The sequence below is a fragment of the Cucumis melo genome, chromosome 5 (assembly GCF_025177605.1).
Source record: "Cucumis melo cultivar AY chromosome 5, USDA_Cmelo_AY_1.0, whole genome shotgun sequence".
Taxonomy (NCBI): Eukaryota; Viridiplantae; Streptophyta; class Magnoliopsida; order Cucurbitales; family Cucurbitaceae; genus Cucumis; species Cucumis melo.
The window spans coordinates 3263763-3278126 of record NC_066861.1 but is presented as its reverse complement, the minus strand read 5'-3'; the positions used below and the strand labels follow the sequence as shown (position 1 = coordinate 3278126).

At 35.4% G+C, this 14364-nt stretch overlaps 3 long non-coding RNA genes across 4 annotated transcripts; 1 reads left to right on the top strand and 2 right to left on the bottom strand.

Annotated features, from left to right (window-relative positions):
• Positions 1-1299: 1299 nt before the first annotated feature.
• LOC127149494 (uncharacterized) lies at positions 1300-2895 on the bottom strand. The gene is made up of 3 exons (XR_007821156.1): positions 2363-2895; positions 1842-1952; positions 1300-1619 (listed from the first exon to the last, which is right to left on the bottom strand). It is a non-coding gene; the product is annotated as an uncharacterized LOC127149494 (long non-coding RNA).
• Positions 2896-3013: 118 nt separating this feature from the next.
• LOC127149496 (uncharacterized) lies at positions 3014-6035 on the bottom strand. Its single transcript, XR_007821158.1, has 4 exons — positions 5584-6035; positions 5376-5462; positions 4679-4823; positions 3014-3602 (listed from the first exon to the last, which is right to left on the bottom strand). It is a non-coding gene; the product is annotated as an uncharacterized LOC127149496 (long non-coding RNA).
• Positions 6036-7141: 1106 nt separating this feature from the next.
• LOC107991001 (uncharacterized) lies at positions 7142-10980 on the top strand. Of its 2 annotated transcripts, XR_007821154.1 has the most exons (5): positions 7142-7294; positions 7426-8852; positions 9506-9571; positions 10126-10282; positions 10657-10980. It is a non-coding gene; the product is annotated as an uncharacterized LOC107991001 (long non-coding RNA). The 2 variants fall into 2 exon arrangements; XR_007821153.1 differs by having other exon boundaries at positions 7157-8852.
• Positions 10981-14364: the final 3384 nt, after the last annotated feature.

The window sequence follows — 14364 nt, the reverse complement described above, 5'->3', positions numbered from 1 at the left end:
AGAAGTGATCAATCACATTTTTGTTCAAATAGAGCTCACAATACCCTCCCATGCAAATTTGTCAATCAATGTTCAATTGGAAACACGAAAGAAAAATAAAAGCTTCCCAATATCTCAATCATGAAGGCTCTTTAGTTCACAAATAAGTCAAATGTGATGTGGGGATTTCAAGAATTAAGAGAAAAAGAGTTATTCAATGGTTTCAGAATCAAACAAGCAAAAATGAAAATATATTGTGATAACTATAACATCATATATTCAAGAATCACCAATTTCACAACATAATAAAACACATAGATATTATGTATCGCTTCATTAGAGAAGAGATTGAGAAAACGAAAACCTACTTGACCTATAAATGTTCGAATACTAAATGAGCTCAACCCATTATACTTAACCCAACCTGTTGAACTCTAAAGGATAGGCAGGAATGGTTTTGGTTAGGCCAAAAATGAAGAGTTGCCCACACAAACCCAGATACTAAGAGAGCTCAACGCATTTTACTTGACCTAATCGGATGGGCTCTAAGGGCTAGGCAGGTTTGGTTTTAGTTAGGCCAAAAGTGAAGAGTTCGCCCCACAAGCGCTGATACTGATGGAGCTCAATGCATTTTACTTGACCTAAACGGTTGGGCACCAAGTGCTAGGCAAATTTACTTTTGGTTAGGCAAAAAGTGAAGAGTTTCCCACATAAGCTCTGATACTAAAGGAGCTCAATGCATTCTACTTGACCTCACCGGCTGAGTTATAAGAGATAGCCAGGTCTGGTTTAGGTTCGGCCAAAAGTGAAGAGTTCCCCACACAAGCTCTGATACTGAGGGAGCTCAACGCATTCTACTTGACCTAACCGGCTGGGCTATAAGGGCTTGGCAGGTCTAGTTTTGGTTAGGCCAAAAGTGAAGAGTTCCCCACACAAGCTCTGATACTGAGGGAGCTCAACGCATTCTACTTGACCTAACCGGCTGGGATATAAGGGCTAGGCAGGTCTAGTCTTGGTTAGGCCAAAAGTGAAGAGTTCCCCACACAAGCTCTGATACTGAGGGAGCTCAACGCATTCTACTTGACCTAACCGGCTGGGATATAAGGGCTAGGCAGGTCTGGTCTTGGTTAAGCCAAAAGTGAAGAGTTCCCCATACAAGCTCTGATACTGAGGGAGCTCAACGCATTCTACTTGACCTAACCGACTGGGATATAAGGTTTAGGCAGGTCTGGTTTTGGTTAGGCCAAAAGTGAAGAGTTCCCCACACAAGCTCTGATACTGAGGGAGCTCAACGCATTCTACTTGACCTAACCGGCTGGGATATAAGGTTTAGGCAGGTCCGGTTTTGGTTAGGCCAAAAGTGAAGAGTTCCCCACACAAGCTCTGATACTGAGGGAGCTCAACGCATTCTACTTGACCTAACCGGCTGGGATATAAGGTTTAGGCAGGTCTGGTTTTAGTTCGTCCAAAAGTGAAGAGTTCCCCACACAAGCTCTGATACTGAGGGAGCTCAACGCATTCTACTTGACCTAACCGGCTGGGATATAAGGGCTAGGCAGGTCTGGTTTTGGTTAGGCCAAAAGTGAAGAGTTCCCCACACAAGCTCTGATACTGAGGGAGCTCAACGCATTCTACTTGACCTAACCGGCTAGGATATAAGGTTTAGGCAGGTCTGGTTTTGGTTAGGCCAAAAGTGAAGAGTTCCCCACACAAGCTCTGATACTGAGGGAGCTCAACGCATTCTACTTGACCTAACCGGCTAGGATATAAGGGCTAGGCAGGTCTGGTTTTGGTTAGGCCAAAAGTGAAGAGTTCCCCACACAAGCTCTGATACTGAGGGAGCTCAACGCATTCTACTTGACCTAACCGGCTGGGATATAAGGGTTAGGCAGGTCTGGTCTTGGTTAGGCCAAAAGTGAAGAGTTCCCCACACAAGCTCTGATACTGAGGGAGCTCAACGCATTCTACTTGACCTAACCGGCTGGGATATAAGGGCTAGGCAAGTCTGGTCTTGGTTAGGCCAAAAGTGAAGAGTTCCCCACACAAGCTCTCCTAACCGGCTGGGATATAAGGGCTAGGCAAGTCTGGTCTTGGTTAGGCCAAAAGTGAAGAGTTCCCCACACAAGCTCTGATACTGAGGGAGCTCAACGCATTCTACTTGACCTAACCGGCAGGGATAAGGGCTAGGCAGGTCTGGTGTTGGTTAGGCCAAAAGTGAAGAGTTCCCCACACAAGCTCTGATACTGAGGGAGCTCAACGCATTCTACTTGACCTAACCGGCTGGGATATAAGGTTTAGGCAGGTCCGGTTTTGGTTAGGCCAAAAGTGAAGAGTTCCCCACACAAGCTCTGATACTGAGGGAGCTCAACGCATTCTACTTGACCTAACCGGCTGGGATATAAGGGCTAGGCAGGTCTGGTTTTGGTTAGGCCAAAAGTGAAGAGTTCCCCACACAAGCTCTGATACTGAGGGAGCTCAACGCATTCTACTTGACCTAACCGGCTGGGATATAAGGGCTAGGCAGGTCTGGTTTTGGTTAGGCCAAAAGTGAAGAGTTCCCCACACAAGCTCTGATACTGAGGGAGCTCAACGCATTCTACTTGACCTAACCGGCTGGGATATAAGGGCTAGGCAGGTCTGGTTTTGGTTAGGCCAAAAGTGAAGAGTTCCCCACACAAGCTCTGATACTGAGGGAGCTCAACGCATTCTACTTGACCTAACCGGCTAGGCTATAAGGGCTTGGCAGGTCTGGTTTTGGTTAGGCCAAAAGTGAAGAGTTCCCCACACAAGCTCTGATACTGAGGGAGCTCAACGCATTCTACTTGACCTAACCGGCTAGGATATAAGGTTTAGGCAGGTCTGGTTTTGGTTAGGCCAAAAGTGAAGAGTTCCCCACACAAGCTCTGATACTGAGGGAGCTCAACGCATTCTACTTGACCTAACCGGCTAGGCTATAAGGGCTTGGCAGGTCTGGTTTTGGTTAGGCCAAATGTGAAGAGTTTCCCACACAAGCTCTGATACTGAGAGACCTCAATGCATTCTACTTGACTTAAATGACTGGACTCGAAGGGCCAGGCAAATCTTTTTTTGGTTAGGCTATGTTTTCAACACATACTATCGAGTATATACAGTATTCACAATATTTAGAAAATGGATAGTATGTCTTCTACTCATTTCTATGCTATTAAAGTATGGATTTTCAACATATTTAAGATATTCAAATAAGAAACACAATCACAACTCTAAGCTCCATGCTCAATGGTTAGGCATGCATGCTTTTTTAAACTAGAACGCAAAGTAGACATGGTATTTATTTTAAGAATAAAGAATTTGAAAATATTTAAAATTTGGGAATTTTTTACCAAATGAAAATTTCTCAATGGACATTAGACATGCAAGGCGACAATCTGAACCCGTACTTAAAATTTTGCTCTGTCCTCAAAGCATTTTAAGCAAGATTTTATGTATTGAAAAAAGAGAAGGAAACAGAAAACCTTCCCTTGGTTGCAAAGGTTTCCCTTGTTGAAACAGATCTCAATGTTCTCAGTGAATTCCTTAAGCGTGTTTCTCCAATATACGAAGGTTTACTTTCACCGTATTGTAGGTGAAAACTGTCTAAACTCCTGGACAAGGGACAAAGCAAGTGGAACAGATGAACCAAAAGATACTTCTACTATTTGATTTTGAAGAAAAGAATCACAGGAGATGGGGGACATCAGAAAAATTTCAAACACACACAGAAAACAGATAAAAAATAGTATAGTTGACAACCCAACAGCCATTTAACTGCAATATTTCCTAAATGATTAGCTGGTAATTATTTAATATTAGAAGAGAACTAGAACTAACCCTGGTCTATAGACAATACATAGAGAAATGACACAATGATGTGAGTGATTGTTTACTAAAGGAAAAAATAGTTCACTGATGATGAATTGAAGTAGCCTTTCCTTTGTAATTGTATGATTTGAAGAGTGATCTAATGAATGTTATAAAAAATAAATGAGGGGAGAGAAACTCAACCATGGAGAGAAAATGGACAGTGAATGAAGTACCAAAAAACAAACTAGCGAATGCAATCATAGTTAAAATAAAACCATCTTCAAAAGTAGTCATAACTCAACCAAATGGCACTATATTTTCTACAAACCCAACTTCTTTTCACTTTTGAAATATTCAATTTGTGTTAGTTCCTACACACAAAAAGGTCTCAAACTCCTGAAATGGATAGAATTACAGGACTACAGGTTATAGTATTTTTGTGAATCTAAAGCAATTATGAAGCATAACCAAGTAGCAAACACAAACACTTGATGAAACTACTAACGGTCACAAAAACTTTGGAAGTTAGTAGTGCAGAGAGAGAAAGTGAGAGAAGTCAATTCTGGCAAAGTGAGAGAAGTCAGTTCTGGCCTAAAAAATCCCTTTCAACTACTTCCCAACTTCCCAAATGCAGTTTAACCCCTTGAAAATGACCATAACTGACTCAACTTACAGTAAAAAATCAAATTGAGTGAACATATGGCAAGTGGGTTCAATTCCTTTTACCGTAGAAAACTATAATACAAGTTCTTTCACTACTTAAAACCCAAATTCCACAACCACAGTTATGCAAGAAGAAGAACAACAACAAAAATGCCTCTTAAACTCCAACAAGAAGTACAACAGAACTTGAATTCCAAAAGGGAACTTAACTTACCTCACTACTTCCATGGCTGAATTGAGTGAGCTAGAAATTAGGAAACACAAAGAATGAAGCTGATTTTGAGGTGCATCCGGAAGGCAATTTAAAGCTTTAGGCAGTAGCTATGTAACAAGTTTCCAAAGCGAGCCACCATAATCGACTACAAATAGAAATCAAAATGAATGAGTAATCAAAGTAATATTCAGTATATCTGAAGAAACAAACATAATTATTCTGATAAACCCTGCATAATTATTCTGAGATTATAAAGATGATGTTTAAAATTGTATTCAATTCATTTTAAAAGGTTAACCATGAAAAGAAAAGGAAGAACAGTGGAGACCATGAACTACTAAAGGCATGCAGTTTTTCAATTTTTCATAAATATTATAACAAATAATAATCTACTGTTCTCATAAATTTATATGAATTTATGAAATTCCAAATGGGTTTTCAATTTTTTAAAATAGATTTTCGAGGTTGATACAACATTTTCAAATTTTGAAAAACATCAAAATATTAATTAAGATTGGGAATAAATATAGAATCTGGGTGTTTATCTTGTTCGAAATTTAAATCGAATCTTGGTGTTAACTAAGATAGAAATTTAACTTAAATACCTCAAATATAATAGAACCTCAACGTTATTTTACATGGTTGCAGGGATAGGGGTGCACTTAGGTACGCATATTAGCACGAGGAAGATAAAAACCTTCATCAGAAGCCGAGTAACGTCTGCCATTGTGGATACACACTCCTCTGTTAAATTTTCTACACCAGATTTTACATCTTCTCTAATCTGTGAGATGATTCAAACATAAGACCATATTAGTTTTTCATATTACAGAAAAATGTCATTTGACCACCCAAATTAAGAAAAAAATATACCAAAACCCCCATAATCACACCACGTAAACTACCTTAACAACACAATCAGACAACCCAGGGATGGAATTCTCAGGAACGGTCTCTGGAGGAGGCTCTTCAACTTAGTCGGCGAGGGTTTGGAATCGGGAACCATGGAGTTGGGAATTTGGGATCTGACGGTAGAAGCATTTTCTTTGGAAGAGGACATAGGTTTCCGAGGGGTCTTCCGCCCTTGATTCCGGCGCCGTTAGCGCTAGGAATAGAAGATGGCAGTGGATCGGCGAGATGGGTATTTAGCAAGATAGGGTTTCTTGGGTGGATGCTTCATTTTAGAGAATGGAAATTGAGAGAAAGGAAGAGTGAAGATTCTGAGGAAGACGAAGGAGACAAGAGAGCGAGGAGAAGGGAAGGAGGAGAGAGGGGGGAGAGGAGGGAGATGTTGCCGTTGAGAAGAAAGATGAAGAAATTAGAAATGAGAGAGCGAAGTTCTTTTTTTGAAATTTGAAATGGAGTAATCTGACTTCTACTGTGTACAAAATAAAGCATTTATTTGTAGTATTATTCCATTTTCTACTGTACTTCTTTTTTCTTTGTATTTGGATATATAGGATTGATTTTTTATTTCTTTTTTCAAATCAAATTATCAATTCTGAATATTCTTATTCTTTTAGTTTTGGAAATAATTTTCATAAAAAATTTCACCAATAAAACATTCTTTCTAATTGGTTTGAGACAAATTCACACAAGTACATATTAATTTTATAAATACATCATTTTTCTCAAAAAAAAAATATTTTAATTATTATAATAAACGTTAATTGATTTTTTATATTCGTGAATGTCTAGGTAAGTTAACGCACATCGACTAATAAATAGTTATTGGTATTAGAAGATGTGAATCACAAATATTGTTTGCAAACTAATTACAATATGTTCGACTTATAATATAATTAAATAATTAACCTACTCATGTTCGATTTAGAACATATTTAAACAATCAGTCTACTCATCAAGTCATAAGTTCCTCTATTCTACTCAACACATCGACTATCTTTTATCTCTTTCAACCCTTTTACCATTTGATCAAATATATAATAAAACTGTAAAGCTAGAATTAACAATCGAATTTATATGGTTTCGATATAATTTGAAACGGAATTGAAATCGCTTTATTTATAAAGGATATAAAAAAAACTATTATATTTTAGGATTAGGTTTTTTTTATCTATTTTCTTACGTTGAATCTACCCTATCTCCCACAACTGATCACGAATCACAATCGAATCCATTTCCCATAATGTTTAACTTTAAACTCACACTCACAGCTTCGCTCCTCCAACCATATGATGAGATTAAAAGGCTAAATATTTCTAGACAGAGCTAATTAATATTCGTTAACTAAATATAAATATCTATTTTACATATATTTATAATAATTATTGATTTATTTTCTCAAAATGTGGAATGGTGATCACCCGGGGATGATTTATTTGTATATAGAAACCATTATTTTAGAGATATGGACTCTTTTACGTTAGAAATCAAAAGCAAAAGTAATAGAAAGTGAATTAATTTTATTATTCTTTTTATATTTATGTTAAACAGTATACCATCTCTTCTTTTTCCCACTCTCATCGCCTTCAACTCCCTCCATTTCGACCTCCAAACATTAAGAAACCGCATAGCAATGCGAACAGAAAAAGTACTTCCTTCTCTGTCCTGCCTTTCGATCTTTCTCCCCCTCCAATCGATGAGGACCTCCTTGTGAGTCTTTTTCCTCTATTTAGTCCAATTTGTTGTTTTACTACCCAAGTTCATTGCTGAAATTCTTTATGCTGATTTGATTCTGGGGTTACGAAGTGAACTGAGATGTATTTTTAATTCATGAATTGAAGACAGATGCATTCATTTACGAAAGAGGGAACAAAGGACATAAAGTGTGCTGGTAGGCTTGATTTAAGAGAAATGATTTTTTTATTCTTGTTTGGTGAGAACTTGCATTGTATTACTTTTGGAGATTGAGAACGGTCCCTCACCCGAGATTACAGTGGGTTGAGATTTGGGGTATGTGTTTTCAGTTATGGAGTTGGGGTCCACTGAAAGAAGGTTAAAGAAGGGTTTTGGAATAAGAAGAAAGGGGTGGATATTTTATGGTTAAATCACCAATAAGAGGAGAGGGGCGCTCTAGAACACGCCATTACTGGTTCTTCATTTCTTTGTGCACTTTACTTTCTGTTTTGATATCATGGCTTGTTTAGTTGCATCGTAATGGTTGAAGACTTTCGTTAAATTCCAATATAATTTAGTATCAGGAAGTTGTTCCCCTGTTTTTGAGCTATCTTGCTTGTTGGGACCTAACAATGTCCTATTAGAGAAGTTTCTTGTTCTGTTACTCACTTAGCTTGGGATTTTTCTACCCTATTTTTTAATTTCATAGATCAATAAAACTGTTCCTTGACTAGAAAAAGAAAAGATATATATTGCAAATGAGTTGATGTTTTCATATTTTGTTGTTAATTGTTAGGTCGTGGATCTTTCTGTCTACTTGTCTTTTTTCATGTTCTATTACTTTTGAGTCCACTCTTAATAGAATGCTTATAAAAGTTTTCCCACCCTTCTTTAAAGCATTCCACATATAATAATTGAGATTCATGGCTGCTTCATGGTGTATTTCTAGGCCTCCAATATTGCTGAAATACTCATGCAGGGTTTAAAAGTGGAACTCGGCGTGAAAGTTAGTTAGTTAGTTAGCATTGGGTGGATCACAAAGAGAACGCGTGGGAGTGAGTGTGGTCAATATATATAATAACATGTTGTGTGTTGGGAAATTTACCGTTTTTTCGTGTAGAAAAGTAGTTGTGAGAGTGTGACACACGCAAGTATACTCATCGTGTTTAGAATGTTCAGTATACTAAAACGGTCAAGAGAAAAAACTCAATCGGCATCCTTGACGTTGGTTTGGTTGAGAGAAAATGTGGGGGAAGATAGTGGCCTTCCTCCTCATTGCTTTTCTCATCTTCTTTCCTTTTTCTGAATCCTTCTGATATTCATCCAAAGGCATCGAACGCCCTTGCTGGCATTCAATCTAAGAAAAACTTAGCTGTATCTGAGCAAGTTGTCTGAGAGTGCTCGGATGACAAGGTTTGTTCGGAAGCCAGTAGAGATGAAGAACTGGAATGCCCTTACGGTACTTTGTGCAGGGAATTTTCTTGTCAGCAAGGAACCTCCTCATTGTCCAATTTTGCTTGACTTTGAGCTTAGCAAGAAGTTAGCAACCACCATGGAACAACCACTGGCAAAGACGTTTTTAGCCACTGCAGAGGTTTGGATGACATTATTGTTTTCTTCACATTTATCTTCTACCGTTTGATCTGTTCATTTAGTATAAATACAATTATCAATGAAGGTTCTTCATTTGTCACTCTCTTAAGTGCAACATTGCAAGATTGAAGACTTACTGATGTTGACACTATGAATATGCAGTGTACTAATATTCAAAATACCATCATCGTTACTAAATTACATATTGTAAACAGAAAACTGTCTGCATTTTACTCTTCCAATGTTGACAGTGTTTTGGTTTTACAAGATTATATATGAACAGCTTACTATCCGATTCATTAGTTGTTGTGTTTCCTTTACAAATGTATGAGTTGTGTATTGTCAACTTCATTTTATTTTAACTTGGAATTGGAAGAAAAACTAGAGGGGTTTTGACATAGATGTGAAGAAGAAGAAGTTGGAACAATTGGATTATTTTGAGTTGGGACTGTGTATGATTTCAAGAAATTTTTAAAGGACTGAAACACACTTGGGATTGAACTTCACTTTAGAATTTTCTTTTGTTCTCTTTTTTAGTCCTTTAATAGTGAAGAATTATTGATGAGATTATGATTTGGATAGATATCTTGGTCACCTTTCTCGAGTTCAATCATGAGTCCATTGATTTCACTACTTTTTCTTTGCAAATTTCAGACAAAGATGTTGCCTTTTTATAGACAACAAACATGAACTATGATTTGGGAGATTTATTTAATTAGTGTAAGTTTTCTGACGATTCTATGTTCTATTTTATTTTTACGTTTAGTATTGAATCACATCTCCTCTCTTTATGTCTTTATCTTGCGTGCCTGTGTTTTGTGAGAGATTTTTATTAAATAAGGGTTATGTTTTTCCATATGTTGTTAAACTGTGCCAGGATATTCGACAAGTCTGTTTGTACGCTGCTCTACTGATCTTTTTTAATAGTATTACATTTTGTAAACTATATATTGTGATGGGGTTTGATTAATTTTGTTGGAATTTGATTCCTTAGGTGGTTTGCTTAACTTGCAACACAGAACATGTGGAATACTCTGTCCATGTTTTATCCATGTTTTAGTTTATTTGTCATGGCGAATAAAGGATGAAATACTAGTCATAAAATAAAAGAAATTGGTAACGTATTGGACATGTTCAACACAGTGGATGATGCTAAAAAAGTAGTGTAGTTTTTCCAATGTTTCTTCACCTTCTGAAAAGCCAAAGATGAAATGTTATTCAAGTATGTACTTTGAAGTGGTTTCATTTCAATTGATAATCACTGTACTTTGCAGTTCCTCGATAGAAATACTGTGAATCCATAAACAAAACAGTCAAAAGGAAAACGCGGACAGTGATGGTTGGAAATGTTGCCCTTGGTAGTGAGCATCCGATTAAGATTCAAACCATGACGACAACTAACACAAAGATGTTGCTGGAACAGTTGAACAGGTTCTTTTATATTTGTTCTATTTTGGCTGTGTTTTCATTTCCGAATCCCTTCATCATGACATCAGTAGGTTTCCTTTTTCAAACTCTACTCCAAGATAGCATAATTTCATTAGAACAGTGCTTGATGTATGCACCTTTACTAACCTTCTCTAGAGTTCTAGTTTCTAGGTAGGCATCTGTATTTGACTGATCTTTTAGTTCTTCACAAATTTCTTTCAAGTCATAGTGGTTAGGTTGATGTCCTACACAAAGGAATTTACAATACACATTTTAGACGCCATATGAATGTGGGGCATGTTGTAAATGCTTTCCGTTGTGCAGGATGGTTTGGGTGACACTATTAGAGTTTTGCTTACATGCTTTCTGTTGTGCAGGATGGTTTGGGTGACACTATTAGAGTTTCGCTTACAGAACCACCAGAGAAGGAGATAGATCCTTGTCGAAGGCTCACAACCCTTGGTATGAATTATGCTACCAGGCAAGTGATTGATGTGGTTAGTGACAAGACTTGTTGTAGTTTCATTATTTACGACAATGCTCATTGTTGTATTTAGTTTCTTTGTAAAAATATATTACCAAGATTTAGTTTCTACTTTGCTTGAATTTGTCCCTTTAAGGAAGTTCGATAGATTTCGTGTACTTAGTTTCTTTGTAAAAACATTATCTATGTTATTGTTATATATGAAAGTTCTTATTTATATGTGTACTAGTTTTTTGTTAAAATAAAATCAGTAGATAAAAATTATGTGTAATGATAGAATCAAGTGACAATATAAAAGTTGTAATTTGTTTGTAATTTATTCTAATATGCAGGCATTAGTCTTTTTTATTATTTAAAAATCGTCAAGAGTATGAGAGCACAATACAATAACAAAAAATATAATTGAATTTCAATTTTTTTAAAAAAAAAATTGAAACATGCTTGACGGTTTTTAAAGCATAAAAAATACATTCTTTATGGTTTTAAAATGTCATAAACAAGTCATTCTTGACGGTTTTTCAATGTCATGAACAATCAATTTTTTGACAATTTTTAAATATAATACTCATTTTTTTTTACAGTATTTAAATGTCGAGAACACTCATACTCTTGACTGTTTTTAACAGTCCTAAAAATTTGTATATTTGACATTTATAAAGTGTCAACGTTCACTATTCTTGACGTTTTTATCAACCGTCAAGAACTTTGACTTTCTTAACACTGGCACGCATCTACAAGCGCTTTTGCCCCAAAACAATGTGCCAAGCCAACTATTTCTTTAATTGGAAGAACAGAAGCTGCAATGAAAAAAAAAATCAAATCATATCGAATTCCACTATGTGCATAGAGTTATTATTAGAAAGATATTAAGAGTAACCAGATACAGATCAAGAGAAGGAAATATGTCTGACAGTTCTTTCTGTTCTTCATTCATTAGACTTTATTATTTTGATTCACCTGCACACCTTTCCACTAGAAGTGTGATAACTGAAGTAATATGATAACACTTCAGTTTGAAATATTTACCTACTACTCGCTTTATTTGAGTAATGTTTACAAAATTGAAAGGTAAAAAAAGGAAATAGATTATAAAAATGCTAAGTATCAAATATTCACATTTGAGACATGATGGGTAACCACGAGCTTTGTTTTTGTTGAAAACATTTCTTTTAACTCTAGTAAGTTTGGACATCATGTTCACCTAAACTTACAAACTTCAGAACAACACCAGTCCTTTCAGCTACAAGTTGCCAAGGAACAATGGCACTATGATGTTCAGCAACCGTAAGTATGATTTGCACTGAAAGAAAAGATTGTTACAGTTTAAACTTAAAGTTAAAGCAGTATGTGGCTACACACGTTTAAAAAGATAATGGATGCACCTTCATGATGTAGGAATGTAAAACACTTTCATTAACTCAAATATGAAATCAAAATCTTCACAAAGAGAACCCTAAAGCCTACACCTTGGCAAATCTACAAGAATGCAAACAAGTACAAAATGTAAGCCCATTGAAATTTAGATATTAGAAATGAGAGAGAGCTAATAGTCCTGACGGTTTGATAAAACTTTGTTAGTAGTCCCTATGATTTCATAAAAAATTCATAAGTAGCCCAATCATAGGACTAAATTCTAACTTTCTTCCAACCAAAGGAATTAAATTTGCTATGTAACCCCACGTGGAGAATACCATATTGTCTCACAGAGTCAATGCTTATACGTGCATTAAATAGTACATATATAGAAGAAAATCACTTGCGCTAAACTACTAAGATCGATGCAGTGGCCTAACAAGCTACGCAACTCATCTTCCAATTTCAGATTCGCTAGGCCCCAAGAATAAGCCACTAGATTGATAGCTTCAGTTGCATTCCTAGTGAAGAAGATCTCCTTAGCATCTCCAACATTGGTAAAGGACGCAACTTTCTTCCTTGCCCGCTCATACTCATCAGTTGCTTTTGCACTACATTTATAAACGGTTTCAAATCAGATAGACATCGTTTTCATTCACGTTTCATACCAAAGTCTAAATAATCTACCTCAAAGAGTGTATGCCACGATGCACATTTTAGTTGTAAGCCTCATAATAATTCAGCAAAGTTGTGATGCATGTTATTAAAAGTCTGGATCTTTAATAGCATTTTATAAAAGCTATAAAAAGTATGCATTTTGATAGCATTTTGGAAAAGTTATAAAAACAACTTTTTAATAGCGTCTTCTATTTATGTGATTTATGATGGCACATTTTTAAAGCTAGGAAAACGTTTCACAGCAAGTTTAAAAAGTTGTTGATTGATAGCTTCAGAACCATCCCTTCCATCATCCTCTGTGGTTCCCAAAACTTAGAGAATCGAAAAAGCTTTGGATGAATGGATTTGGTATCGATGACGCTACTATTCATTCCATTTCATACTGTTCCGTATAAATACATCTTTTTTTCTTTTTTTATTTTTTATTTTCAAATACAATGTGTGAACTAAAATATGTACAAAATATCGATCTCTAGACAAGTAACTAGCATAGATAAATAGTTGGTTGATATTGATATACGGTATAGGATCTATTACATCTAGACTATGATATTTTATTTTATTGTTATTTTTATTAATTTTAGAAATTTTGTAATTTAAATAATTCTCCTTTTTTTTCTTTACATAAAAATATATTTTCATGTGTTTTCTTTTATAGAATTTGAACTATGGTTGTGATTGTTTACTTCTAAATTTTAATTTTTAGGATGTAACGTAAATTCAAATAGAGGAAGGACTTTTTCTTCTTTTCATATATCTTTAAACGAAAAAAAAAATACTAGGTACAATTCTATTACATTTATTTTGGAAAATATCCATAAATATAAAAAACTACTAAAATATTCATGGTTCGTATAATAAAGCTCATAAAGTTATCAATTTTTAAAATATTCTAGGTTTTCTCTTACGTCTTTCTTCTTCTCTTCGCTTTGAATTTTTTCTATGGTCTTTCCTCCACGATTTCTTTCCACGTATTTCTTCTTTTCCTCTTTCTTTTTTATGTCGTTTAAATTAGATTTGGGTCTTTCTATCTTCTTTCTTCTTTTTCTCTTTTTTTTTTTCGCTGCGATTTCTGTCCACTACAAGAAAAAAGGTCTATGATAGCTCGCTCAAAACGCCATCATTGACATTTTATAGCATTTTACCAAAAGTCGTGACGCATGTTATTAAAAGTCTGGATCTTTAATAGCGTTTTATAAAAGCTATAAAAAGTATGCATTTTGATAGCATTTTGGAAAAGTTATAAAAACAACTTTTTAATGGCGTATTCTTCTATTATGTGATTTGTAATTGCGCTTTTCTAAAGCTATGAAAACGTTTCACAGCAAGTTTAAAAAGTTGTTGATTGTTTATAGTAGCATTTTTTTAACAAATATAAACGTCTAGTCATACCTTTAAATAAAAACTATAATAATGTAGTATTTTCACATATTTTATCTATAATATACTTTTTCAAATATCAATATTCAATTCCCAACATCAACATATAATATTCATGCCAGTTATGTGAATGAAATCTATTTAAAAGGCTATTGTTTATATCTCATACATTGTTAGCTAATAAAATGTC